This window comes from Bos indicus, chromosome 8 (assembly GCF_029378745.1).
Source record: "Bos indicus isolate NIAB-ARS_2022 breed Sahiwal x Tharparkar chromosome 8, NIAB-ARS_B.indTharparkar_mat_pri_1.0, whole genome shotgun sequence".
Taxonomy (NCBI): Eukaryota; Metazoa; Chordata; class Mammalia; order Artiodactyla; family Bovidae; genus Bos; species Bos indicus.
Window position 1 is genome coordinate 40,980,223 of NC_091767.1, and position 26,055 is coordinate 41,006,277.

The 26,055-nt window shown below is 36.0% G+C and overlaps 1 protein-coding gene across 7 annotated transcripts in view; it reads left to right on the forward strand.

The window, feature by feature from the left end:
* The window catches only part of RFX3 (regulatory factor X3), a 337,765-nt gene that overhangs the window by 62,818 nt on the left and 248,892 nt on the right, over positions 1–26,055 (forward strand). For 3 of the 7 annotated variants that reach the window (XM_070794588.1, XM_070794591.1, XM_070794587.1), the window contains one exon: positions 1–25,160. This exon is cut by the window's left edge and continues 17,980 nt beyond it. The exons of the other annotated variants lie outside the window; for them this stretch is intronic. The gene's annotated coding sequence lies outside the window, so the exon portion shown is untranslated. The remainder of the gene's footprint in view (positions 25,161–26,055) is intronic. 7 annotated transcript variants of the gene reach the window in all.

Consider the following 26,055-nt stretch of genomic DNA (forward strand, 5'->3'; position numbering starts at 1 on the left):
GTGATGCAAGAGACGTGGGTTAGATCCCCTGGAGTAGGAAATGGTAACGCACTCCCGTATTCTTGCCTGGAAAATTCCATTGACAGGGGAACCTAGTGGGCTACAGTCCATGGGGTTGCAAAGAGTCGGACATGACTGAGCATCTGTGCACATGATGTGAGCTACAAAAGGTGTTATGTAAGTCAGTCTGGAATCTGGCCTGTGGAACTGAAAACAGTGTTGTTTGGCTACATTCCGGATGGAGTTTCGATTGAGCTGCTTTTCTAAATATATGTTTTAATTATTTGTATATTTTTAGCCACATTGCTAATCTCCCAAAGGAGAAGGGCATAAATATGCTATCTGTATCAACTCTGGATTTTCTTGTTACTGCAAGAGTTGGGTCATAGTACCACTATGAAACATGTATAGAAAACTACCTAATACAAAGAAAATAACTATCATATAACAACATCAGATACTGAAACAGTTATTCAGTAAAACAGCTGTGCTAGACTCACTGAAGTTCGGATGCAGATTTGATACTGCTTAGTACTCATTCTTGAGTGACACAGTAACTCTGTCATTCTACTAACAAAGTAATGGCTGCTATAAATCTTATTTTAAAAAGGAGTGACCATTGCTTAAATGCTTAAGACAGACTGGAAGTTTTGTTAAAGATAGGCTCTAAATTCATGTATTTTATGTGCATAGCATAAATTGTAAGTCTATATTTAAATTTCACTTTGTTGTCTGGAGAAAGATTTAATAACAGCAATGAAACTTTAGTTTCACACCAAACTAGAGTAAAAGGAAATGAAAGTTAACAGATAATAATTGCTGAATAAGTTTTGAATGGTAACTATAGACTAGTGATCTATCAGATCAGATCAAATCACATCAGTCGCTCAGTTGTGTCTGACTCTTTGCGACCCCATGAATCGCAGCAAGTATTAGGTAATGTTATTACAAATATTCCTCTAGAATGTTATTATTTAAGTTTTATAGATGGGTAAAATGAATTAAGAAAACTGCTGCCTTGCCCAAGGCCACTTAACTAGTAGGTAGTGGAGCTAGGATTTGAACTGTGTCTGTTTAATATCAAAGCCCAAGCTTTTAAACACTACTTCACACCTTAATATACGGTGCTTTAATATTCCTGGCCTGCTCTCAGAAACTTCTCTCTTCCTGTCAAATCCAGAGATAACATTCAATAACTTGACAACAGTGACCTTTCTAAACAAATATAGAGTGTTACAGAACCAGATGGCCCAAGATTATATTTTATTTTTCTGGCTCAAAATGAATTGCCTGTTCTTGGAATGATAAAGTTCAAAAAAGAACGTTCTGTGGCCCCAGACTTCATCAGGCCACAGGACCAGCTAGTGCCCTTTATCATGAACCAGTCACAAGTACAGGGCCTTATGTCTTTATACCGTAATTTAGATAGGGCCTAATGAAAGGGCAAGAAGCTGCTTTACTAAATGAGATCATTCTGGCCTTCGGTAATGTCAGTGCATTTGGGTAGAAAGATTTTGAGGAATTAATGACAAGAAGGCGGTACTACTGACTGTCCTATTAAGTGGATATAAGCAAGGAGAAGTCTGATTTATAATTTAACAAACTCGCAAATTAGGCATCTTTTTTTATTTCCTCTGGTGGGATTCAAGTAGGATTTTTCTAATGTGCAGAACCTTGTTCTTGATCATTCAAAATCTGAGTGGAAATCTTTTTGACAGTCATAGGCAGATATCTTTGGAAAATAAATTCTGTATTGGAAATGTAAGTTATGTCACATGTAAGTGTAAACATGATGCCTTCATGGGCTCAGTTCCATTGAGTAGACTTCAGAGTTGGAGAGACCAGGTTACATAGTGTAGGCATAAAAGTGTTTTAAAGATACGTTAAAGCCAACTTGTAATTGACAATAAAAATTACAATGACAAAAGAAACACTGAACTTGGAGTCAGGAAGCCTGTGTTTAAGACTTTGACATCACTCTGAAGGATCCTTCAGCGAGTGGTTTAAATTTCTCTCTGAGTCTCAGTTTTCTCATTTGTAAAATGAGGCCAGAATACTACTATTACCTGCCTTGTTTCATTACAGGGCTGTTTTGAGAACCAAAAGAGGAGCATGTAACAAAGTTCTGGTGATGTGCAAATAGACCCTGTTGTTATGGTGGCCTCTAGTGCCTGACGGGAAGTGTCCTGAGTTGTGAGTAGGGCAGACCTGCCTTTGGAATTACTCTGTTATTTAGTAGTTTGGTGATTTGTGCCGAGTTACCACAATCTTGAACCTAGTTTCTCTCACCTGTATATGATGATAATCCCTCTAACAGAGTTGTGAGAATTGTATTAGTTGTAGATGCTATTTTTAGGTTTTTATAAAATAATCAGCTGGGAATTATAATGTTACCTTGAATAGATGTCAGAAAGTAAGAAAGAAATAGCCAGAGGCTTCTTATCTGTTCCTAAATGTCTTAGCAAGATAAATAATCAAAACTATATTAGAATGTTAGTGCTAAAAGGACCCTGGAGGGTCACCTATCTTATCCTCCTCATTTTAAGACAAAGGATTGTTTCCCAATCATATTTTTTCATTTCTGCTTTGTGCATTTGGATAACACTCTGACCAGCATCATCAATTGTAGAGGATGGCAACCATTGCTCAATCTTGATAGGTACAGATTTTTTAAGATGTAGAGTTAGAGAAGAATTCTGCTCGGGGATAGTATTGTGTTATGAAAAGAACCTGGGCTTTGTTGGCAGAGTTACAATGGAATTTTGATCCTGTCAATTGCTAGTTAAGGGACAGTAGAAATTTTACTTCATGTTTGTTTGGTCCTTAATTGTACTATTTCTTTACCTATCGCACAGGCCATGTCTGTGTCTGTAGCTTAGCCATTTCCACATGTGAGTCTTTGGATCTGAGATGACTTTGCTTTTTATGCCATTAAAGATTCTTGACCTTTTCTCCCTTATCTCCTGAAAATAGAATAGTGATTCCTTTAGATGGAAGGGAGGAGTGCTGGGTTAGATGTAGTTAGAAAAGACTTCTCTTTAAGGCTGGTTTAGGGACTTAAACGTGAAGCTGTTATTTGTAAAACTAATTTTTTTAGGCTATTTGTTAGGTTTTTTCCTTATGTGATTGAATTTCAATTTATCTATGTTGATTTTGCTTATATTAGGGGGTACATAGGTTTAATTCTCTAGAAAGCTAAATGCATAGTGTTTTAATATGGAATTTTAAAATACTGTTAAGTGTATTCTTGCGAGAAGAGCTCTTCACAAGAAATAAAAGAATAATGTTTTATCACTGAAAACTCAGTAAGAGCAAATGCGGAGAATGTTTATGTTCATAATCAAGAATAATGGCCTTTGTATACTATTCCATAGGTTATATAGTTTTTTTTTTAACTTATTAAGAGTATTCTTTTCATTCTTGTTTGATATTTTCTGGATAAGAAATATACAAATTAATTAGCTATTCAGTTTTAGATTTTAATGGGACTAGATTGAAAAACGTAAGTTTGATAGATAAAAGACTACGTGATACTACATAGAAGGTGGTAATTCAGTGTGAATTTTCTGTTATTTATCAGGATTTTAACTTTGGAATGAGTTTTTCTTTCCCTTCATTGAATAAATGGCTAAAATTTCTCCTTTGATCATCTTAACATAATTTCATTGCAACCACTAGTCTGTGGGGTTTCAGTTGAATTTTTTTTAATATGAATTTATGTGGAGAGGGTTGGTATCTTTTGAAATTTTGACTACACTAATTAGAGAATGGGCAGTCAGTTTTTTGAGTATTAAAATGAATTGGTTTTGAAAAGGGATACAAATGTTTATTCTTACATTTTGCAACTTGTTTTTACATTGTCCTTCAGAATGTTTAATATTTCATAATGAGATATGTTTTTTCAGAAAAAGAAAACAATTGGGCAAAAATATGAGAAATGTTTTCAGTTGTCCAAGGCTAATGTTGACTTAAATAGGTCTAGGTCTTCATGGTTGACAGCTGCAGATAATTAGCTTTTTCTTTCTTAACAAAGAAAGCAAATGGAGCTGCAAGACATTCATTGCCTTTTCTGTCATCATCATAATAATGTATGTATTTAACTTCTGCAGTTCCTTAAATTGATTTAGTGCTAAGCTGCCTACATTACATATAATAGGAGTGACAAGTGAAAGCTGCAGCACATATTTGCGTGGCAAAAGGGAGCTGTGATTGACAGCAGAGTTCCTCTCTACAAGAAATAGCAGTGTTGTGGAACTCAAAAGGGCCAGATACATAATTCTTCAAATTTTTGAGCAGATTCATGAAATGAATTTTAAAAATTGATTGCCACTTGGTATATTTGAGTATCTGTGTTCTTGGCTCTGGGTGAGGGGCACAGACGGACAGAATCTCCCCTGACTGCTGAATGTGAGGAAGTTCCTTTTAAGCATGTTAGGATTGGTAATTTAAGATTGATACTTACAAATTATAGATCAAATTATGACTCTGTATTCAGTAACTGAAAATTCCTTCAGCTCTAACCTGTTCCCTTTATTTGAAGAAGTCAAATAATACATCTATTCAAACGAGAATTTTAAGACCATAAAGCAAACTGTTTTTTCAGTGAAAATACTCATTTTCACATGTTTCTAAAATCTGAAGGATCACTTCTGGAAAGATAATTGTGTAACACGTCGTGATTTCTTTTGACCAGAGAGTGGCTAAGTGTGATCATCTTTCAAAAGTACTCCAAATACCCTGCAGTTCCTTTGTTTGTTTAACACATGCCCAGAAGCTATGGTTGAAAAGATACTTGGTGATTGCCGTTGAATAATATTCTTTGAGGAGCCCAGAATGCTGGGCTTCATACTATGCCATGGGACATGCGTTTTGTTTTGGTGGCAACACTTGTATGTTTGTGAGGTGGAGGGGAGCCCTATAGGTCTTTGTACATTGGCAGCCTCTACTGGCCATTGCAAAAGTGCAGTATTGACCTCTGTTCTTTCCACTCTGGGTTGCATAGGATTTTATTTGGCCCCAGCTCTCTGTTGTTGTTCAGTCTCTAAGTCATGTCCAATTCTTTGCAACCCAGGGACTCAGCACGCCAGTTATCCCCTTTTAAGAACTAGCTTATCTGTTGGATCTCAAGTTATAGCTGTTAAAGAGCTACCAGTCCGATGCTGTTGTCTCTAAACTAATATAAAGAATGGGATTTTTTTAGAATCTTGGGAAAGATTACACATATAGCCCTGCTCTGAGAAATAATTTCCAACTAAGAGGTAAGATAGATTTGATTTTTTAATAAATTTTAAAATACTTTCTAAGTTGCATGCTTTTGAATAGGAATTTACTTATTACTGGTAAATAACTCTGATCTCCTGGAAGAAAGCCTTGACTCAGTGATAGTTAAACAGATACTTATTTGTTCCTTAGTTTTAGGTGTATCAACTATTTTAAAAGTTTCCAGAAAGTGGGCATATAACTCTTACTGGGCTTTGTGACTGTAGATACCTGTGGGGATTTTTGGAGGTTTTGGACTGTTTAGAATATAAATTACAAATATCTGTACATAAAGGATCCAAGTGCAGTAAACCCTGCATTATTCTGGCTTTAGTTGTAGAGACTTGTATAATGTGTTTATCTTTGTGTTTGGGAAATTATTTGACCACAGTAGATGATTTCCTCAACAAAACAGATCTGTTATGACATTTCAGTTTTGTAAGTGGCTCTACTAGTCTTCTGCTTATTTTTTAGTCTCTTGGCATTTCAAATAAGATACCTAGTTGAATCTTTGTGTAGTCTTACAGATACTGACTGACTTTCATTCCTATGGCTTCCACTTATTCCTGGATTATTAGAGTACTAGATCTCTTTGCTACCAGGTTCTGTGCATTCTAATTCAACTCATACATCACCACCATATGTATTTGACTAAAATACTACTTTTATCACATCATGCTGTTTTTTTTTTTTTTTTAATGATTTATTGTTTTTTTGAGGAAAAAGAGCATAATAGTATGGAGAATGGAGCAACAGAGGAGCACTCAGGTAGGTGTAGAAAGATCTGGGTTTTTTTCTCTCCTTTGTTGTTGTAGTACTTTAAGCATAAACATATACCTTCCCAGTCTCTGTTTCTTCATTCTACAAAATCATTTTTTGTGAAGATTGTTTGAGATAATATATGTGAAATTGCCATGAGCTCTGAAGAACTCTCTTACTTTCATTGGCTACAGAGTAAAAAGACCAAATTCCTAAGACTAGAATTTCTTCCCAAAATGCTCCATTTCTGTACTGTGCCTGACATATAATAGGTACTCAATAAATGTTGCTTGGATAAATAAACCCTATTTTTCCAACTTACCTTGTACTTTTTTCTAATCTTCCAATTTAAGTAAGTCTTTCTCTGTTGAAATTGTTGTTCACATAGTCACATCTATGTCATTTTCGTGTTCATTTTTTTCATATCCATGTTCAAGAATGAAAAAGTCCCTTATATCTCAAATAAAAGTCCACTTTTGCTTTCTTTCTTACCCTAACAGTCTTCCAGTCCTTTTATATATATATTTTTTGGTATATATATTGTATTGTTAATAAAAGTGTCCTGTATGTATGCCTTCTCTTTTCAGGTGTAGTATAAGCTCTGGCAATATAGGAATATTACGTTTTTCTTTGTAGTTACTCTTTAGGAATATTTTAATGTGACTTGTAATATACTCAGATTGATGCGTTAGTAAGTATTGATTTATAATGCACATGCCAGGAGATAAAGTTTAAGACAAGGATTGGCAGGATGTTAGAAGTGAGATACTAAGACACTTTCAGACCACTGATACTGTGATTTATAAGGGAAAGACTCTGGGAAAAAATAAGTTACATGTTATTAGTTTTCTATTTTATTAAAGTGTCCTTTAGAATAAATGTCTTAATTAATAAGCCGGTCCTCATATACTAGTATAGTTTCTTTGCAAATATAAATGAAGTGATAAAAGGCATAGAAATCATAGGGATGCTAGAGTGACTGACTTTTCCATTGATAACCGTTTGGGGTGTTTTAGCATTTGGAGTTTTACATATTCAAATCAAACAAATTGCAGTTATTTCTTGAATAGGTAAGTTACCAGACATTCTTACTAATGTATGTCTTCAGCATATTTTTGAGTGATTTTAATTGGTTTTATTGAGCCATATTTTACATATAATTCACCCACTATCACCCAACAAGAACATTTCTATCACCTCAGCAAGCTTGTTTATGAGCCTTTAAAATCAATCCTTTACCTCATTCTTGGGCTTCTGGCAGCCACATCTCTGCTCAGTGTCATTGTTGTCTTGCCTTTTCTAGAATGGAATCATAGTGTACAGTTTTTGTACCTGTTTTTTTTTTAGATTGTATCTGTACGTGAATCATGTAGTATGTTCCTATTCATTGTATGGCTGTGCCACAATTTTTGTTTTGTTTAATAGTTGATAGATCTTTGGAGTATTTCTGGATTTGACTATCATAAATAAAGCTATTATATACGTTTGGTACAAGTATTCATATAAGCATATGTTTTTGTTTCACTTGGGTAAATGAGTAGGAGAAAGATTGCTGAGTCTTATAATGAGGGAATATTTTAATGTTATAAGTGACTGCCAAACTGTTTTCCAAGTGGACCATTTTTGCATCTCTTCTGGTAATGTATGAGTTCCAGTTGCTCTGCATCCTTGCTAATAGAAGTATTGACAGTGTTTTTAATTTTAGCTCTAGTTACATTGAGTATGTAGTAGTAGTAGTTTATTGCAGTTTCAATTTGTATTGCAGAGAGTGACTAATGATGTTGAACATTTTCACATACACTTATTGGTCATTTACATATCCCCATTTGTAAAGTATCCATTTACCATTTACATTTACTTAAAAAAAATTATTTATTTTTAATTGGAGGATAATTTCTTTACAGTATTGCATTGGTTTCTACCAAAAATAAACATGAATCAACCATAGATTTACACATGTCCCCAAAATCATGTTTTTTTCCTCCTTATTGAGTTATTTTTAGATATTTACATATTCTGAATACAAACCCTTTATCAAAAATATGTTTTGCTGGTTTTTCCCCTCACATTGATGTGCTTGCCTATTCATTTTCTTAAGTGTGTCTTTTCAAAGAACAGAAGTATTACTTTGATGAAGTTAATTTATCAATTTCTTTCTTTGGGCTTTCTATATAGTATTAAAAATTTTGTCTAACCTAATGTCATTTAATTTGTCTGTTTTCTTCTTGAAGTTTATCATCTCTTTAGGTTGATGATACATTTTAAGTTGATTTTTATATATGGGGTAATGTAAGTTTCATGTCTTTCCATATGAGTATCCAATTTTTTCAGCATCATTTGTTGAAAGCACTTTAATTCCTTCATTGAATTACTTTGACACCTTTATTGAAAATCAATTCATGATATATGTGTCGGTGTATTTGTCTTTTTGTATTTTAGTCTGTTAATCAGGTAAATTACACTGATTGATATTCTAATATTAAGCAGCTTTTAAATTCTAGGATAAGTCCCATTTTTATCATGATTTATTACACTTTTTATGTGTTACTGGTTTGATTTCTTAGGATTTTGTTACAGAGATACTTGTGTCTGTTTTCTTGAGAAATATTGGTATTGATTAAATTTTCTTATAATATTTTTGTCATTTTAAAAAAATTAGAATCATGTTGGCCTCATAAAATGAGTTAGTGAATGTTCCCCCCTCTTTTATTTTCAGAAATAGAATAAGCACCAATTGATTTATGAATTGGGAAACACAAAAGTTCACTTATGTTACTCTAACAACTTATTTATTATCACAGAAATAAATATTTTAATATATGACATAGGACATGTTATTCTTTTCAGATGTTCTCCAAATGGTTATTTCTAAAACCAAAATAAAACAATAAAATAGCTTATACAGGTATGTTCATGCAGATATTAGCAAAATTTGACATGCAAAGCAAATGTAAATTTGGATGAGAATTTGTTTTCAATAAACTGTAAATACCTGATATTGTGTTTCATAAAGATGTTAATATTTGCATTTGCTGTTCACTGAAACATTTTGTACAATCTTTTGTACATTCTTGTTAATTCGTACTTTATACTTCAACTTCTTAAGATTTGTCAGTGATAATTGTAATTGCAGTGAATTTTTGAAAAAAATTTGACCTAGCATAATACTATTTTCATTGTACTTCTTCCTAGCCAGAACCAATTCCCTGAAAGGGCAATAGTTCTTAAATTTTATCTTTTTGATGGGAGGACTGGTAGATGAATTTCAAGTGCTTAGTTGTCGATTTGACTAAACCTTATTGGATGGCTTTTTACACAGTGATGTTAAAATCATTCTACCTTCCTCCAAAGCGTATTCTGTGGGCTTTAGGATGAATAAAAAATGCTGTTTTACTAACACAGTATCTGTTAAGATTGTTTTGAAGGATTGGGAAATTGGATTAAATGAAAAAAACTTGTGAACTATACTGTTTAATAAAGAAACATAAAACTCAATTTATGTTTTCATGCAATTAAAATTGTTATTCTCTGATGTACTTTCAAGAGTTTTAAAAATTTAACATTGCTACAAGGTTTAAAAACGTTTGTTACTTATGTTTTGCTATGTAGCTTAGACTGTAAACTCCATGAGGAGAGACCCTATACCCTGTAAATCATCTAGTGTATTCTTATCTTTATAAATATCATATAACATTTATTAGAATAGTGAAATTTCAAAACTACCTGAAAAGTTTAAATTATATGAAAAAGAATTTCACAAGATGCTTAAATAGATCTTTTTGCATTTTTTCTCATTATAGCAGTCATGAACTTGAAATTTTTCTCCTGTGTAAATTGCTAAATGCTTACTTTGCATTAAATACCACTGACATAATGACATAAAATATAAGAATCAAAACCTGTAACTAAATCGTTAAACATATTGTTGATATTTTGCATGATTATATTTTAGGAAGTATTCACCCCATGAGTTGCATTTACATTTATTTACTGTATAGAATGACATAAAAAGGCAAGTTACAAATTACTGCATTAAAGGCAGCTGTGGTACTACTACTACACTGTACATTTTAAATGAATATTAGTGAAAGAAAATAGGAAAGAAATAGTAAATCTCAAGGGTGTCATAACTCACTGGGAAAAAATGTATTTTGTAGATTACAATAATTTGTCATTTTACAAGTAAATATCATTCTGTGGGAACATTAAATACGTCAAAGAGAGAATATAAAGAGGCATTGGTAGGCATATGTAATTCTCTATTGTACATACAGTAAAATATGTTGCTTATTAGGAAACTGATTGTTTAAGTGGTCATCTGAGTATAATTCTTCCTCATTATAGAAATAGAGGTATGAGTACTTGGAATGGAAAGAAAAATAACAGTGTTTTGGAGCTTTTTTGTTAGTGGACTTTTGTAGTGTATAACTTAACTATTATCATGTCTTAGTGTAATTAGTGATTTAACATATTGTTTGAGGACTTGTTTTAGCCCCTAGTACTATTCTTGAGCCTGAGAAGGTGAGAGGTAACATACCAGCTCTGAGATTCTGTGAAATCCCAGCTCAGTTAAGGTGTACAAAGAATGAGGTGACTAAGTGATGTGAATAAACAAGTTTATTAGTTTCGGGAGGGAGGAAGGAGGAGGGTTCAGGATGAGGAACACATGTATACCTGTGGCGGATTCATTTTGATATTTTGCAAAACTAATACAATTATGTAAAGTTTAAAAATAAAATAAAATTTAAAAAAAAAGTAAAATTGGACATTAAATGTTATATTGTTTTTTAAATGTTGACTTACTTATGATTGTGTAAGAGGAGAGCTTGGTAAATATCAGGCCAATAATTGTTGTATTGAGCAAGGACTTTTTCCTTACCATACTGTTAAAACTATTATGTGACATTGTTAATGTTAGGTTATTTCACTTCATACATGGGTAGATTGAGGTGCAAGAATATTTGTATTTATTTAGCATGAATTGTTGAGGTGCTATATTAATGTGTCTCATTATACGAAAAATAGGCATCTTGGTATAATACAGAATTTGAGTCCAGAACAGATTGTCTTTTCTAAGTATATGTATGTAGCTTTTAGACTTTGTCAGTCTTTGTCAGTCACTCTTCAATTTCTCACAGAACCTTTGACAAAGCTAATGATTGTGGATTTGTATCTAAAGTTGGATTTTTAGCCAGGAAAATGAGAGAGGGCCAAGAGGAAGATCCTAGACTGAGGTCCTTTGATATATATAAGCATCTATTTTTTTTAATTGTAGGATAATTGCTTTACAATGTTGCATTGGTTTCTGCCATACAACAGCATGAATCAGCCATAAGTATATATTTATCCCCTCCGTTTTGTGTCCCTCCCACCCACCACCTCATCCCACCTGTCTGTATCATCACAGAGTGCAGGACTGAGCTCCTTGTGTTATATAGCAGCTTCTCACTAGCTCTGTTACACATAGTGATATGTATATGTCACTGCTATTCTCTTGATTTGTCCCACCCTCTCCTTCCCCCACTGTATCCACAAGACCATCTTCTATGTTTGCATCACTGTTTCTGCCCTGCACGTAGGTTCATCGGTGCCATTTTTCTAGAGTTCATATATATGCATTAACATACGATATTTCTTTTTCTCTTTGACTTACTTCGCTCTGTATAACAGGCTCTAGGTTTATCTACCTCATTTCAAATGACTCAAATTCATTCCTTTTTATAGCTGAGTAATATGCCATTGTGTATATGTACCTCAACTTCTTTATCCATTCATCTGTCAATGGGCATTCAGGTTACTTCCATGTCCTGGTGATTGTAAATAGTGCTGCAATGAACATTGGGGTACATGTGCCTTTTTCAATTATTATTTTCTCAGAATATGTGCTCAGTAGTGGGATTGCTGTCTTGTATGATAGTTTTATCCCCGCCCCCCCTTTTTTTTTTAAAGATTTTCCATACTGTTCTCCATGGTGGTTCTATCAATTTACATTCCCACCAACAGTGCAAGAAAGTTCCCTTTTCTCCATATCCTCTGTAGCATTTATAATTTGTAGATTTTTTTTATGATGGCCAGTGTGACTGGTGTGAGGTGATATACTTCATTGCAGTTTTGATATTAACCATCTTTTGAAGTTGAGAATTTCTTATAGTAAAATTTTCCCTCATCATGTCACTGTGGAAGTGAAAGTTGCTCGGTCATGTCCGACTCCTTCCAAGTCCAGGACTATAGACTCCATGGAATTCTCTAGGCCAGAATACTGGAGTGGGTAGCCTATCCCTTCTCCAGCAGATCTTCCCAACTCAGGGATTGAACCCAGGTCTCCTGCTTTGCAGGCAGATTCTTTACCAGCTGAACCACAAAGGAAGCCCAAGAATACTGGAGTGGGTAGCCTATCTCTTCTCCAGCGGATCTTCCCAACCCAGGAATCGAACCGGGGTCTCCTGATTTGCAGGTGGATTCTTTACCTACTGAGCTATCAGGGAAGTCACTATAGTAATTTGAAATAGTTTTTCATGATTATACAAGAAACACATTTTATATAGAGGGAAGGAACTAATATCCCTATCTCATTTTCCATAGATAATATGTATTTAGTTCAGTTCAATCACTCAGTCGTGTCCGACTCTTTGCAACCCCATGAATCGCAGCACGCCAGGCCTCCCTGTCCATCACCAACTTCCGGAGTTCACTCAGACTCACGTTCATCGAGTCAGTGATGCCATCCAGCCATCTCATCCTCTGTCGTCCCCTTCTCCTCCTGTCCCCAATCCCTCCCAGCATCAGAGTCTTTTCCAATGAGTCAACTCTTCACATGAGATGGCCAAAGTACTGGAGTTTCAGCTTCAGCATCATTCCCTCCAAAGAAATCCCAGGGCTGATTTCTTTCAGAATGGACTGGTTGGATCTCCTTGCAGTCCAAGGGACTCTCAAGAGTCTTCTGCAACACTACAGTTCAAAAGCATCAATTCTTAGGCGTTCAGCCTTCTTCACAGTCCAACTCTCACATCCATACATGACCACAGGAAAAACCACAGCCTTGACCAGACGGACCTTTGTTTGCAAAGTAATGTCTCTGCTTTTGAAAATGCTATCTAGGTTGGTCATAACTTTCCTTCCAAGGAGTAAGTGTCTTTTAATTTCATGGCTGCAGTCACGATCTGCAGTGATTTTGGAGCCCAAAAAAATAAAGTCTGACACTCTTTCCACTGTTTCCCCATCTATTTCCCATGAAGTGAAGGGACCAGATGCCATGATATTCATTTTCTGAATGTTGAGCTTTAAGCCAGCTTTTTCACTCTCCACTTTCACTTTCATCAAGAGGCTTTTTAGTTCCTCTTCACTTTCTGCCATAAGGGTGGTGTCATCTGCATATCTGAGGTTATTGATATTTCTCCTGGCAATCTTGATTCCAGCTTGTGTTTCTTCCAGTCCAGCGTTTCGCATGATGTACTCTGCATATAAGTTAAATAAGCAGGGTGATAAGTAATAATAAGGGTAAAATAAAAATGCCCCTTATAAATAAAATAGTTTTGGTCATTATTTAAGATATCCTCCTTTAACTTCCACTTTTTATTGAAGTTACCTAACTCTGAATGGGTGAAAAGATAGTAAGATGAGATGATGGATAAGTAAGTAGGGGCTGGAATGATACTTCATGAGAAGATTCAGAGGGGAAAGAATGTCTTTCAGATTAATGAAGCACAGACCAAACAGAAAAACAAACATTTGACCCTCATGAGCATGTCTGTAGAAATGTACGGTTATATATGTGTGTGTTCAGTCGCTTAGTCGTGTCCGACTCTTTGTGATCCCATGGACTGCAGCCTACCAGGCTCCTCTGTCTGTGGGATTCTCCAGGCAAGAATACTGGCGTGGGTTGCCATGCCCTCCTCCAGAGGATCTTCCCAGCCCAGGAATTGAACCCACATCTCTTTTGTCTCCTCTATTGCAGGTGCATTCTTTACCGCTGAGCCAACAGGGAAGGCCCCGTGGTTATATGTACAGTATTGTTAACCATGTTATGTATTATTTATATGTATCATTTTTAATTAAAAATTATTTTGATTCTGGTTGCTTTTTAGTTATATTTCTGCATTCAAATGAAAAAAAGTGTCTTCACAATAGTGAGAGTGAAAGTTGCTCAGTTGTGTCTGACTCTTTGCGACCCCATGGACTATACAGTTTGTGGAATTCTCTAGGCCAGAACACTGGAGTGGGTAGCCTTTCCCTTTTCCAGGGTGTCTTCCCAAACCAGGGATCGAACCCAGGTCTCTCGCATTGCTGGCAGATTCTATTACCAGTTGAGCCACAACGAAGCCCAAGAATACTTGAGTGGGTAGCCTATCCCTTCTCCAGCAGATCTTCCCAACCCAGGAATCGACCCAGGGTCTCCTGCATTGCAGGCAGATTCACAATAGAGGAATGCTAAATAGGCTGCCAACTTTCTGTTTTTAAGTTCTTTGTTCTGAAAATTTAATCAGTAGGATCTCATCCTGGAACTTCCCAGGTGTGTTTTCCACTTTTCACAGATGTGATTGGAAGAGAAATCATTCCTATTTATCTGAATGAGAACGCTTTGATAAAATTCCTTTGATTCTAAGATAACTAGACGAAATGTGTTGCATAAATCATGTCAAGCAAACAGTTGTCACCTGGCACTAGAGCTTGATGAAGTTTTAGAATGTTGGCTTGTTGCCTGTAGTGTTCAGTTATGGTTCTATAGAAAGTCTGTTTGTACAGATGGAGTAGCTCTTGGTAATGCAAATGGTAGGGCCTGTGTGAGTTTATTGCAGAGACACCTATTCTGAGTTCCCAAGACACACTCATCAAGACTTTGTTTTAATGTCTCATTGCTCTCCCTTTGGCATACTTATAAGAAAATGAAATAGACCCTTATCTTGCTAAAACCCTTACTATTTACATAGTTCATTATCTACACAGTGCAGGAATGTTTTCAGTAAAGTTTCCAGAAGAGGGTAAAATTTTGACTGTAAGATACTGCTTTTATTTGCAGCTATTAACTCTCTGTCCAACCTAGTCTTCCATTTCATCTTTTAACAAAAGTTTTACATCCGTCTTTACTTATTGGCAGTTTAGTCTGCCAGTTTTCCTAGCCTTTTTAACAGAATGATAAAGATCTACTCAGCATGTGCAGAAAAGGGATGATGAACCCATGCTCTTCAATTCTAGAATAAACTATATCTACAGAGGTTTGCACTTCACAGTGGGCCAAACTTTCTTCCTAAAAATATATTGTATTTTGCCATTTCCAGACTTTAAAATTTCTGTCATTTGTAGGAACTCTAAGTTGTTTATTTTTTCTTTATGTCTTTGGCTGTCATCAGTTCAGTTCAGTTCAGTTGCTCAGTTGTGTCCGACTCTTTGCGACCCCATGAATTGCAGCACACCAGACCTCCCTGTCCATCACCAACTCCTGGAGTTCACTCAAACTCACGTCCATTGAGTCGGTGATGCCATCCAGCCATCTCATCCTCTGTCGTCCCCTTTTCCTCATGCCCCAAATCCCTCCCAGCATCAGAGTCTTTTCCAATGAGTCAGCTCTTCGCATGAGGGGGCCAAAGTACTGGAGTTTCAGCTTCAGCATCATTCCTTCCAAAGAACACCCAGGACTGATTTCCTTTAGAATGGACTGGTTGGATCTCCTTGCAGTCCAAGGGACTCTCAAGAGTCTTCTCCAACACTACAGTTCAAAAGCATCAGTTCTTCGGCGCTCAGCCTTCTTCACAGTCCAACTCTCACATCCATACATGAGCACAGGAAAAACCATAGCCTTGACTAGATGGACCTTTGCTTGCAAAGTAATGTCTCTGCTTTTCAATGTGCTATCTAGGTTGGTCATAACTTTTCTTCCAAGGAGTAAGCGTCTTTTAATTTCATGGCTGCAGTCACCATCTGCAGTGATTTTGGAGCCCAAAAAAATAAAGTCTGACACTCTTTCCACTGTTTCCCCATCTATTTCCCATGAAGTGATGGGACCGGATGCCATGATCTTCGTTTTCTGAATGTTGAGCTTTAAGCCAACTTTTTCACTCTCCTCTTTCACTTTCATCAAGAGGCTTTTTAGTTCCTCTTCACTTTCTGCCATAAAGAAAGTGAATCCTGCAATCTTGATTCCAGCTTGTGCTTCTTCCAGCCCAGCATTTCTCATGATGTACTCTGCATATAAGTTAAATAAGCAGGGTGACAATATCCAGCCTTGATGTACTCCTTTTCCTATTTGGAACCAGTCTATTCCATTTCCAGTTCTAACTATTGCTTCCTGACCTGCATATAGGTTTCTCAAGAGGCAGGTCAGGTGGTCTGGTATTCCCATATACACTTTTAAAAAATTCCTTTCTTTTCATCTCCAAACTTCTCATTACATTGCCTCTCTCTGCTGTGCTTAGTCGCTCAGTTATTTCCAGCTCTGCGATCTCATGGATATACTGCAGCCCACCAGGCTCCTCTGTCCATGGGGATTCTCTAGGCAAGAATAACTGCAGTGGGTTGCTATGTCCTTCAGAGGATCTTCCCCACCCAGGGATCAAACCCAGGTCCTCCCAGATTGCAGGTGAATTCTCTACTTTCTGAGCCACCAGGGAAGCCCCTCCCTCTTTGTAGGGAATCGTATTTGATCATATCATATTTTTGATCTGAATCCTTTTATTTGTATAAACTTATAGCTTTATTTTGTGTGCATATAAACACTCAATGTCAATTCAGTTCAGTTACTCAGTCGTGTCCGACTCTGTGACCCCATGGACTGCAGCACTCAAGGCTTCCCTGTCTATCACCAACTCCTAGAGCTTGCACAAACTTATATCCTTTGATTCAATGATGCCATCCAACCATCTTATCCTCAATCATCTCCTTCTCCTCCTGCTTTCAATCTCTCCCAGCATCAGGATCTTTTCCAATGAGTCAATTCTTTGCATCGATGTACATGTATTTTAATTTTGCATTGCTGATATTATGTTACAGACATTATTTAGTTTGCCCTCAGCACTAATACTAAAGACCATTCCATGTTACTGGGTATACACCTTGATTTGTTTTAACTGCTGCAGAGTGTTTTGTGGGGTTTCCATGGTGGCTCAGTTGGTAAAGTCTGCCTGCAGTGCAGGAGACTTGAGTTCAATCCCTGCATTGGTAAGATCCCCAGGAGAAGGAAATGGCAACCCACTCCAGTATTCTTGCCTCGGAAATCCCATGGACAGAGGAGACTGGTAGACTACAGTCCATGGAGTCACAAGAGTTGGACAAGACTTAGCAACTAAACCTACCTACCTGTATTCTGTAGAGAGAATTTGCTTCTTTGTATTTGTTCTGTGCATTGGACACCTAAATCACAAGGCCTTATAATAACTGGCTTTATATTTTCATGCAGTCTCTTGCACTCCAAGCAACTTAAAGCCCAGCTACTTGACGTTAACCACTCTTGATTGAAAACAAGGCACTCTTTGTATCACCCTACCTTTGGACATACTTTTAGTCTTTTACTGACTATTTCTTCACCTCAGGACTCAATTCATTTATCATTTCCTTGATGAAGACTTCAGCAACTGTTTCATCCTTGAGCTAGTCACTTTGTAGCGTGCTCACATAGCACTTTTATCTTGGCATGTTTGGGCCTGTATTTCTTCCCCAATGTCTTGTTTTTTTCCCTCTGGATTCCTTGAGGGCAGGGATAAGCTCTTACGTCTCTTTGTATCCTTTGCTCTAGTTGGGTGAATTACATATATTTGGCAAGCAATAAAATCTTGATTGAAAAAAAAATAAAAAAAAAATAAAATCTTGATTGAATGCATAGAATGTCTATAGTGAAGTACTGGCAATGTAAGCATAAGTGATCCTCATACATAAGATGGGGTTGAAACAGAAATGCAGAAGTGGTATAAAAGAGAAGAACATACAAGAGGCTGAATCCCAAACTGTTTTGAAACTCATAAAGGGGCTAAGGACCACAACATGTGTTCAGATCGTGAAGGAAAAAAAGAAAAAGGATAAAATATTGCTTGGGTCAGATTGTGTGATAATACCAGATATTGGAATTTAAGGCAGAGCTATGGATCTTCTAGGTTGGTCTCAACGTCTCTCTAAAAAAAAAAAAAAAAAAGATATTCAGATTCAGTAAAGGAGACTAATGATGGTAGCAAGAGAGTTAAAATTTCCAGAAGGTGAAGCAGTGATAAGAAGGTACTCAATGCTCTCAACTAGTAAATGTCCTGAAATTAAATGACTTGGAGAAATGAGTGGTTTTTGAGCAATTTATGGTCAGTAGTAGAGGTCCCCAAAGACTTAAGATCCTGCAAATACTGCTTTTTAAAATTTGTTTATTTTTTTAAAAAGGGTAAAAATAGAATTCTGAAACTCTGAGATTAGTGGGTTTCATGCCTGTCTTTGGGACAATTTTTTAATAGATCATTAAATAAATGATTTGTGAAGACTTAACTAGAAAAGAAACAGTCCTCTGGAAACCACATATGTTTAGTTGGAATATATCATATTAAACTCATGTAATTCTTTTTCCTGTGTAGGTGGAGTAAGTTGATTTGGAAAGGCCTTGGACAGAGTATCTTACAATATGTTTATGAAATAGATGGTCAAATTAGGTGCTGTTTTGAGAGGCCAGGTAGATTGATCGATGTTTGAAAAAAGGTGATGAATGGATTGCTGTCAGCTTGGAGAGAGGTATTTCTAGAGATGTGACTTGGCTCTTTCTTTCACTCTATCCTGTTAATCAATTTTATCTCTAGCTTGGATGAAACAGGCCCATCATATTTGCATATCACATAAAGCTGGAGCTAAAGCCAATAGTTTGGATAAGGGAATCAGGATTGAAAAAAGGCTTAGTTGTTTGAAATGATTGGCTGAAATTAAAATGGCCTACAATAGTGATTAATGTAGAATTCTGCATATAGGTTTGTCAAATTATCACACTGGTAAGAATCAGATGTGTTTTAAGAGCAGTTCATCTGAAGAAGACCTGGAAATGTGATACAACTGTCACCGCTGTGTCTCAGGTATAGATTGTTTTAATGGAAGTGCAGTGTTTGGAACATAAAAGTTGCAGAATCCCTGGACTGGTTAGAAAATACCATTGTGTTCCTTTATAGCTTCCAGGTTTTAAGAAGTGTCTGAGAATTTTGTCATAAAAAGATTATTTTAAAGAATCAGAGTGGTTTCCTTAGTAAAACTTTTGTGCATGTATGTGCAGAATGAGGGATCATCAGAATAATAGTTGTTTTCAAATATATAAAGACTGAAAGAGGAATTATCCTAATTCCATATTTGTTCAACTTTTAAAAGGAAGTATTGAGTTCCTATTCTAGGGCTGGAAATTGTGCTGGGCATTGGGAATATAATTTGACTAAAAATGGGAAAATAACTTCATCTTTACCCTTTGTGGCACTGACAGTCTGGTGGAAAAGTCAGACATTAAGCAAATAATTATATGAGTACATGTAATTGCAGCTATGCTAACTACAGGAAGTAAAGGTACCTGGCATCCTGGGAGTGTATAATAGGAGCATTTGATTTGATTAGTAAGGGAAGGCTTGCTTGAGAAAGTGACATGAGGTAAGAGAGTATACTACATGTTGCTGCTGCTGCTGCTGCTAAGTTGCTTCAGTCGTGTCCGACTCTGTGCAACCCCATAGACAGCAGCCCACCAGGCTCCCCTGTCCCTGGGATTCTCCAGGCAAGAATACTGGAATGGGTTGCCATTTCCTTCTCCAATGCATGAAAGTGAAAATGAAAGTGAAGTCGCTCAGTCGTGTCCTACTCTTAGTGACCCCATGGACTGCAGCCTACCAGGCTCCTCCGTCCATGGGATTTTCCAGGCAAAAGTACTGGAGTGGGGTGCCATTGCCTTCTCTGATACTATATGTTAGCTTGGTGGAAAGGGGAGCAGAGAGGGACCTAATGTGAGTGAGCGTGCTGATTATAAAGGATGGAAAGCCTGTCTGGTGCACAGAAATTATGTTTCAAACCTGAAAAGGAAATAGTGGTCAGGCCATTCAGACCTTGAAGACCTTACCAAAAAGTTTATTCTGTGTCTGGAAACACTGAAAAGCATTTGCTGGTCTTACCTTAAAGAGTGATTTAAATTTGGGAAGATGTCTATGGCTACAGACTGGTGTGAGGTCAGAAAGGTTGTGGTAAACCACCTGGGGAAGGACTGCACGGGGTGGATGGGGGGCATCATGCTGCACTAAAGGCGGCGGTCAGTGAAAGGGGACCTGAGCTGTGGGGAGAGTGGGGAGAGCAGTGTGTGTGCAGCCAGAGGACTTGGGTGTGAATCCTACTTCTGCCAATTACTAGCTTGGTGCCCTTGTGCAAATCACATTCCCTGTATCCCTGACTGAATGAACTGCACAACATTTGCTCACAGGTTTTGTCAGGATTACCATATATGTTTTAACATCCGTGTCAGTGACTTACAAACTGTGAAGTGTTACATAACATGGAAGAATTGAGAAAAAAATCAGTCAACAGTGGTCATTATTGTATTGGCTGGTGGAGGAACGGAATGAATGTTCTTAAATGTTTCCTAACCTAACCGTTTGAAATAGATGATTCTTTAAGATTTTTATCATTGTACTTTCAGATTTCCACTGAAAATTCACTGACAGGCACAGTGTAAAAATTTATAGTTACTCAATGTCTTTTGACTTTCTAGTTAACAGTCAAGTTGCTTCAAGTGGTTTTGAGTCAGAGATACAGAGATACATGAGTTTTTCTTATGTGTAATCTCAAAAGCAAGAAGGGGTTTTAAGGAGTCTCGTAGCAAAACTCTAAAACAAAAATCAGGAAGTATAAAAAAATTCCTCAAATAGTATCTTTTGGTAAGGTCTACTTTCATATCTTAAGTTGCATGCAAGTGTGTAGAGATACACACTTCTACTAAAGTGTCCCTTGTATTTGTATGTAGATGTGTGTGAATCCCCACAAACACAAAAGGTCCTGTAAGTGGAAATATTACCTATAGTTTTTGAAGTGCTTTAATTTAAAACCTGTGGTAAAATAGGTATCAGTGTAAAATATATTGTTTAATTCCTTTTTTGAGAAAGGATGAGAATGGTATTTCTCATAGGAAAGAAGATGCATTGGTTATGTATTATTTATTTACATATTTATACATTCAAAATTCATTCAACAAATATTCATTGATCATATAAAATGTTTATGTGTGTTGCTCTAACTTGATTTTTATTAAAATTATTTATATACGTTACCACTAGTCTCAGAAAACTTTGTCTATGTGTGACATACCCCTTTGCAAGTAAACTAAAACAAAGGGCCAGAATACAAATATAACCTAAAATTTTAAACTTAGCAGTTCTCTGGTAGAATCCCAAAGACAGCTTCAACCATAGCATTTGCACATTTAATCAAATTTTCTGTTATTGTCATTGATTATTTTGTTGCTTTTATGGTTCAAAAGAATTATTCAACTTTAAGTATGTTACTTATAGTGTGTGAGTCTTTCATGTTTCTTAAGATTGGAGACTTTTCTGTGCAGAGAAGGAAATACTGTTCATTCTAGTTCTTTAATGCTTTTTCTTTAGGAAGCTAGAAGTAATAATTGCTGAAAACCAGTTGCATTTTAAAGGTATTAAAACTTGGAAGTTGCTTCTGGATGCATAGCCAAGTAGTAAAACAAGTTTGAGTGAGAAATCAAATCTTCCCACAGGCTTCCATTTATACTTATAATGGCTGTAATAGATGGACCAAGCATGGCTAAGGATTTTACATGTACTTGTATTTAATCTTTCCAACAAACTTATGAAATGTGGGTATTGTTACTCCAATTTTACAGATGAGGACGCTGGGGTTTAGTGTGGTTAAATAACTAGTATACAGGCAAATCTAGATTCAAGTCACTTTTGATTCCAAGACTGCTATGCCAGTTGAGACAGCTGATTTGGTACAAAAGAAGTTGTTTGAAATAATTTTAGATTTCTCTGGAGCTGTGCTTCTTGCTTTTTGCTATGATACTGCATTAAAAGGAGATAACAGACAGCAGGTATGAAGGTAGAAGTAAGAAAATTATAGTAATCCCTGAGTAGTAATGAATTTCTTATTGCTTCTGTAATAACTGTTTCTTTCTTTCTTTTTGAAATTAGGAAAGTATGATAACACATTTGCAGGAGACTTAAAAAATACAGAACAAAGTTACATGTAGTTCTACTATATATATTACAATTTTTTAAAGTGAATAAATTAAGATTTTTAGTTGGAATTGCAATATCAAATTCTCAAAGATTAATAGAATGAATAGACAGAAAAGTAGAAGGCCTGAAACGCACTATGAACCAATTCAACATAATGAAGATTTATACAGTTTTCAGCTAATGTGTACACGTAGTAAAAAATAATTCAGGTAGCCCAAGAGTGTATACAGTTGAATTATGTTTGCCTCCCACGCCTGTGTCCACTAGAGTCAACTGTTCTATCTGATTTCTGGTTATTCTTCAACAGATAGAATTAACATGGATTTTTTTTTTTTTTTAATTAAGAATGACATTTGAGCATCAAAGAAACAAACTGGAAACACCCAGGTCTGGAAACTGGTTAACACCCAAATGGGCCAAACTAGGGATAGATGCCAATGAGATTCATTGATGAGAATGTAGACAGGCCATCCCGTTAGCCTCCATCCCATAGGAAAGTCCTCCAGGTAGGCTTGCTCCGTTTTATAGATGAGGAGATTGGTTATTTCTGTCAAGTGCATAGTTCCATATAGAGCCAAACTCAAATGCAGGTCTGTGACTCTCACCTTTCCATTCTACTGCAGTGCAAGTTACCTCTGGATGTGAGAGTGCTGTGAAGAATTGTACAATTGAAGTGGTCTAAAATTGACTAGAGTTTCTGCAGGTAAGCTAGATAGCAAACTTTAGACAGCGAAAGGCAGTGGAAGATCTTTCTTTTTTAACTTTTAAAATACATTTTTAATATTACAATAGATTTAGATTTACAGAAAGCTTATGAAGGTAGCACATAGAATTCTCATGTATCCTGCACATATTTTCCTCTTATTAACAGATTTTCCCACTCTAAAGTCGCTCTTTAACCCCCTCTTTCCACACTATACTATTTGAAAGGCGGTTACTCTATGGAGCCCACACTTAAGGAGTTAGGAGTTATGTTGCACCTCTTTGAGTGGGAAGTAGCTTTGTGAATTATTTAAAATACTTCTGAACAAGATATATGTTTCTTCTCCCTATCTGTTTATTTAGCCAATCATTTATTTATGTAAAGTATGGATTCAGTGATATTTATTTTATACTTTAGGTTAAAATCCAGTATTGTTTTATTGCTCAAATTATTCTAGCTTTGGTCATTGGCAGCTTTTTAACTGTTCTGTGTTAACTCCTATGTTTCTTTGGCATACCCTCATCATTGTGTTTTGTTTCATTTTTTTTCTTTTTTGAGGCTTTCCTTTCTCCTCAGGATGCATCAGACTTACCTTTACATTTTCTGCTTTACTCCTAGAATCAGTCACTTCTCTGAGGGGCCCTGGTTTCTTTTACTGGAAAATGGTATTAGAAACTGTGATTTTGATGACAGATAGCAGCTCTTTTAAAACTAAATGTTGAGTTGAAAAGAAAGTTATAGCCCTTGTCCCTTGAAGTGCTGAATTAGGTCATTGCAGTAATATATTTGTTAATATTGTTAGAATATAAAACTTGCCTGAGTGAATTGAATAGGATGATCACAAGAGTTTTTAAGGTAAAATTCTAAGAAATATTATTTTATTATTCTTTTCTGTTACTTAAAAAAATAAAAGAAAACCTGTCCTTGATGGCACTTTATTTGACTTAATTTGTCCTTGACCAGAACCTGAGGCAAAAACTTCAAAACCTGGTAATTTGAAACAGGTTGGGATTAATGCTAGGATTTGAGAAGACTTTATGCTCCATTAGGAAAATTACCAAGCATGGAGTCTATGAAAGACATATAATTAATATTTATCTAAAGAATAATGTGTCACTAAGCATTTTAAATTTGTGTAAGAATGAATGAGAAACTATTAACAAAAAGCCAAAAAAAAAAAAAAAAAGTAGAAAGGAGAAGGAAAAATGACCACTGAGCATGGTTACAGTATCTAAACAGTGTGTCCTTACTGATTTATAGGAATATTCCCTATTAAAGATCTGGCCTTTCTAATGCTAGAATTGAGATTTCTCTTAATCTGAGATATTTGTTGATAGATCAGACAACCCTTTCGGTGGGGGCATTAAGGGATTTGCATATATGTATTTGCAGTCTTAGTAGTACTGATGAACATTTCTTAAAAGTTTATTTCTCAATTTTATTTTTTGCCCTGCCTTGTAAGGCAAGTATTCCCTTTTGCTCTTCAGCATCTACCATTTCAGTAAACAAGTTGAATTTTTACACCTCATCTAGCAACCAGGTCAGAAGTATCCCAGGATCTGATAGGTGAATGTGTATAGTGTATGTTTGTTTAAAAAAAAAGAAGCAGCAGCAATTTTGTAAGAATTAACCAGATGCTTTTTCCTGGGCTACAGTCATTACTATCCTAAACTGTTATATTATAATTTGCTGTTTTTTAGTTTAACTGTGAAGAGTAGTCTTTTGAATCAATGTAAATAGAAAAGTATTGAATTAAACTGATGAGGCGTGATTGCAGTTAGTAAAAAGTACAGCATTAATGAGGAAAAGAACCAGGCAGGTAAGAACTGAAAGTTAAATGAAGCACCCTCTAATGAATAAGCAAACGTGACTCAGTGCCCAGAAAAATGGAGTGAGACAGAGATGCCCAGAGAGCCCTAGCATGAAAATAGCTGGCAAACCTCAAGAGGGATGGAGCTGAGTTTAGACATTAGGAAATTAAAACAAAAAGGTTCTGACAGAAGTGCTTAAGATTATGCTTGAAGAGCCTGGAAATGCTGATCTGGGACTCACTGGAGGAAAACATAAATGCATTAAATGTGCACATTTGCTTGATGTAGTATGCCATTTAATTCTTACATCAGCTGTTTCATTTATTATGTCATTTTATTCTTTCATCAGCTCTTTAAGGCAGTGTATTATTACCTACAGTATTACAGATGAAAGAAATGAGGCACAGAGGGGCTTGAGAATATGCTACCAACCTCACAGCAACTAATCAGGTAAACCCTGATCAGGGTTTAAAATTTTGAATTTTGAATTCCAAAGCAGTTTGGAGATCAAGGTAGAGAGAAAAACCCAATTCAGTTTAGCATACACACAGACACTTAGGACCAGGACAACCCCGGGATGATTTTGGAGTCTATGGGTTGAAATGATTAAGAGAAAGGAGTTTAAAATAGTGGCTGTTGGGTTGAGGTAGTTTAGAGCAGTTGAAAAATGAAGACTGGGATAGCCTGCTGTATTCAGAGGGCCTTGGAATGGACTGAGGACTGGAGATAGCTGATGGAGCAAGTGGACTTGGTGATTGACTGAAAGGTGGAGATGGGGTTATTGTTGGTCCATTTAATTATCATTTCACATTCATTTTGATCTTATCAGGATTCTTATAGACTAAAGAGACTAATTTGTGACTCTCCTCTTGAGGGGAAGATATATTTTAGGGGTTATTCTTGAGTCCGGAAAACTGGTTGTTGGTATTATTAGTCTATTTGTGAATGGGAAAGGAGAATAAGGAAAACCACTGTGAGCTGTAAGAATGTAATATATTTTAAATGGTATGTTTATGTTTACAGAGTAAATCTCAAGAGCAAATTAATTACAGGTCTGTAGTTCTTGAAGTTAAGTAGGCTAAGTAGGGGAAAAGCATGATTTAATCTTGCTTTATTGCTGGCCAAATCTCTAGGCTGGTCATTTTTTCCTTTTAATAAAAATCCTTGTGGTTCCTTGTCTTCCCATTAGCTCATAGTTGAGAGCTCTGGTAAGTTGTCTGTGAGACGGAGTGTATTAGGCTTGCTTGATTAAAATTGTTCATGAGAGATCAAGCAGACAAGGGACTTTTAGCATAATTAAAAAAGCACTGCTAGCCTTTAAAGACGAGATTTCAGAGATTTCTGA